This window comes from Octodon degus, unplaced genomic scaffold, assembly GCF_000260255.1.
Source record: "Octodon degus isolate 3935 unplaced genomic scaffold, OctDeg1.0 scaffold00110, whole genome shotgun sequence".
Lineage (NCBI taxonomy): Eukaryota > Metazoa > Chordata > Mammalia > Rodentia > Octodontidae > Octodon > Octodon degus.
In genome coordinates, this window is record NW_004524686.1 from 3,623,894 (window position 1) to 3,628,100 (window position 4,207).

At 34.3% G+C, this 4,207-nt stretch overlaps 1 pseudogene; it reads right to left on the bottom strand.

Moving 5' to 3' along the window:
* LOC101581322 overlaps positions 1-4,207 on the bottom strand; it is a 115,830-nt pseudogene that overhangs the window by 2,740 nt on the left and 108,883 nt on the right.

Below are 4,207 nucleotides of genomic sequence, written 5' to 3' on the forward strand. Positions count from 1 at the left end.
CACCCCACTAAAACAACATTCAGGAAAGTTTCTACTTTGTTTACAAATAAATTTACAACATAAATGAATTTAAATAATGTGTCTTTCAAGTAATTTTCTATTTCATAGAATTCAGCATTTTGTTGCTCTAGCTTTGTTGTAGTATTTCTTTACTATTCTTTAATGTCCACAGGAACAGTAGCAAAGATGCATAATCAATTTCTTTCTTTTTAAATTTCTAACATTAGTAGTTGTGTCTTTCTTCTTTTTCTGCTCACCTTGGCAAACAATTTATAATTTTTATTTTTTAAAAAATAAACCTTTGTTTGCATTGATTTTTCATTATTGCTTTCTTATTTTCAATTTCATATGCCTGCTTTTTTATTATTTTTGTTTTTATGCTTGTTTTAGGCTTAGATTGTTCTCTGATACGCTCTTGGATATTTAATTTGTGGTTTTGAATCATATTTTTTCTAAATATTGCCTTTACTCAAGTCCTCAAATTTGCGTAAGGTGTATTTACATTTTCCTTTAGTTAAAATACTGTTTAATTTCTTTGAGAATTCATTGACCCACATGTTATTTTATGTGTTGCTCTGTTTCCAAACATTTGATGACTTTCAAGATAACTTTCTTTCTGTTATTGATTTCTAGCTTCAATTTCAGTGTGGTATGAGTCCATACTTGATGTGATTTCTATATTCTTAGAATTTTAATATGTTTTATAGCATAGATAGTGGTATAGTTTGTGGAGTGCGCTGTATGATTCTAAGAACTATGTGTATTATGTTGTTTTTGGGTGGAGCATTTCTTAAATGGGAAGCAGATGAAACTGATTGATACTGCCGTTCCTCGCACTCAGGTGTTTACATCTCTGTGATAGTTGGTCTGTAATTTGATTGGATAAAAAGACCCCTGAAGACACGACAGGATCACAGGACTATAACTGAGTGGGCGAATCTACTGAATGTGCTGTGCTGGGGTGAGGCCCAGGTGGGGAAGGCGGGTCGTTGGGGGGGTTGTGCTCCTGCAGAGTGGATTTGTCCCTAGTGCTCCTGTGCTCTGCCTTTTGGCCACCATAATACTGAACACCAACACTGAAGTGTTCAGTATTTTTCTGCCATACCTTCCCTCTAAGACATTTCTGCCTTAGAACCATCTGATTATGGACCGAAACTTATGAGATCACGAGTCAAATAAACCATTTCCTCCTTTCAGCTCAGTATGTCATACATTTTCTCCCAGGAATGGGAATGCTCACCACTAAAGTCTCCAGCTTTAGTAGTGGAATTGTTTCCTTTGCCTTGCAGTTGTATCTGGTTTTGCCTTAAATATTCTTATTTTCTTTTGCTGAGTCTATATTTATTGAGAAATATTGTATATTCTTGAAGAATCAATACTTTATCAAGTTATTTTTTCTTTTATATCATTGAATTATTCTCTTTGTGAGTCATTCATGAAACTTTTTCTTAATCTGAAGTCTTCTTTGCCTCAAATTATTCTTTTTTTCTGTTTTTTTATGTATTTAGTACAGCATCTACAGGGTCTACAGGGTCTCACTACATAAATTGGACTCGTAGTGATCCTCCTGTTTTCAGCCTCCCAAGTGCTGGGATTACACGTGTGCCACCACACCCTGTCTCATGTCTCAAATTATTAAAGCTATTACAGTTTCCTCAAAATTAGTGTTAGCATGGTACATCTTTCTTCATCTTTTTACAATTATCCTATCAGAATCTGTAGGTAAACTGGATTTCCTGTATGCAACGTTCAATTGAATATTATTTAATCTATTCTGACACTGTCTTTTAATCGGTATATGTAGACTGTATTTAATTATTGATACACTTAGTATGATGATTAATCCTGATAGTCAACTTGAACGGAGTGAGAAATGTCTTGAAAATTAGTAAAGCATGCTTTGGGTGTGTCTTGGAGGGTGTTTCCAGAGATGATTGGCTTGCAGAACAACAAATAGATGGAGAGAATGTTTTAAATTGGGCAGCACCATTCAGTAAGATGCATGGAAGGGGGTGCGATAGAACAAAACCTGAAGGATGATGAATCCTGCCAGCAAATGCCCTTACTCTTCTTTCTGGCTGTTATGAGGTGAATTGCTTTCTCCTGTTGCACCCTTCCATGATGTTTCTGCCTCCCCACAGGCATTAAAACAAAGGAACCAGCTGACTGTGGACTGACACTTCTGAGCCATGAGGCAAAATCCACTTCTTCCTCTAGGTTGTTTATCTTAGGTATTTTGTTATAACAATGAAAAGCTGACCAACACACTTAGTTTACTATCAACATAATTTTATTAACTCTGTAATATTTTAATTGATAGTTATGTGCTATTTTTGTTGCCCTTTCTGGTTTTAATTAAGCATGATATATTATTCCATTTTATTCTTCTTTTTGGGTATCATTATTCTCTTGCAAATGTTTTTCATAGAGTTTACAACATACACTTTAAAGTAATCTAACTTCATTTTCAAATAATAATATTCCATTTTACATGCAGTATGCAGTATCTTACAATAGAATATTGTCTATTTCTTGCTCACATATTTTGTAGAATTTCTGTCATTCTTTTGCCACCAGAAGCTAAATCACCTGGCACTTTATTACTATTAATTGAAAAAAATAATTATCCTTTGGCTCATTTGAAAAATAAAAGATTTTCATTCATATATTTACTTGTTTACCATTGGTATTATTTCCTTTAAGCAAAAGATGCAGTCTAAAAGCAGTCTTTATATAAAGCATAACAGATTTATTGGTGATTAATTTCCTCATCTTCTGTCTAAGGAAATATTTATCTTTCAGTTTTGATGAACAGTTTCTTTGAATGTAGAATCCAGTTTATCATTTTTCACTTAGCATAGAAAAATCATTGTCTTTAATAATTTATATAGTTTAAATATTACTTCCATTCTTTCTTTGTTTTTTGGTTTTTTTTGTCTTTTTTATATTTTAGGGAAGGGTCTACATGGTGTTCAGGGTCTCACTACTAGATCAGACTCATAGCGATTCTCCTGTTTACAACCTCCTAAGAGCTGGGATTACAGGTGCGCACCACCACGCCCAGTCTCAATTGCCTTCTCAGTGCACCGTGGGGGCGGGGCCAGCATGACAGGCCCAGCGATCGAACCCCAGACCCCTACACCTGCTTGCAGGGGCTTTAATCTGCTGAGCTACTTGGCTGGCTTGCTTGCATTGCTTCTGAGGAAAAGTCTGCTGGTTATTATCATCCTGATCCTCTATCCATACAATTGTTTCATTCTCCTTTGCCTCCCTTTCAAGATTCTTGGTTTGCCAAGAACAATCCAAATTTTAAACTAACAGGAAAAGATATATTATAAAGATCAGAGTAGAAATTAATGAAATTGAGCCCAAAGAAAACAGTTAAAGGATCAAGAATTAAAGTGGGGGTTCTCTGAAAGGATGAGAAGGCCTCTGGCACTGGGGGACATGTGGAGAGGAAAAGGAAAGTCTAAAGGATCAAGATGCAGTATGAATCATAAAAATATATTAAGAAAAAGGGGAGGAAGAATATTTTATGTACAACATAGATAGAGTAATTTTTATTGTTTGTCATTAAAACTGACTAATAAACAATAAAATGTAAGAGACATTTATAACGGAGATTTCTTTGGGTTTCTGCAGTTTGTTTATATTATATCTGGACATAGACTTTTTTTTCTTTTTGAGTAAGGAAGAATTTATCTTTTATAGTACCTCTGAGCTCCCTAGACCTGTGGTTTGGTTTTTGTCACTAATTTTGGAACTTTTTTTGGCTATTATTACTTTGAGGATTTCTTTTTGCCTCATTTCATTTTTCTTTTTGTTTTAGGATCCTTATATATGTTATATGTTTTGCAATTGCCCCACAGTTATTTACTGCTCTTTTCTGATTTTTGTTATTCTGTCTTAGTGATTAGTCTGGGAAATTCTGTTCTTTCATGGTCACTAATTATTTCCTTATATTGAGTCTATAGATGAGCCCAAAGACATTAATTATTACTCTTGATTTAAATTTATCAGATCTTCACTCATTTATCAAAATTATTATTTAAGTGTTGCCATCAGTTTATGGTTCCAGCGGCCCTTGCTCCATGCCATCCTGGGTGTATGTGGCAGTATGGCTTGTTCTCAGAGTGCTCTGATGGGTTCAAAAAAGTCACTCATTTTTAGTTTATATAGCTAGAACTAAAATCTTTGTCCAAAAAAA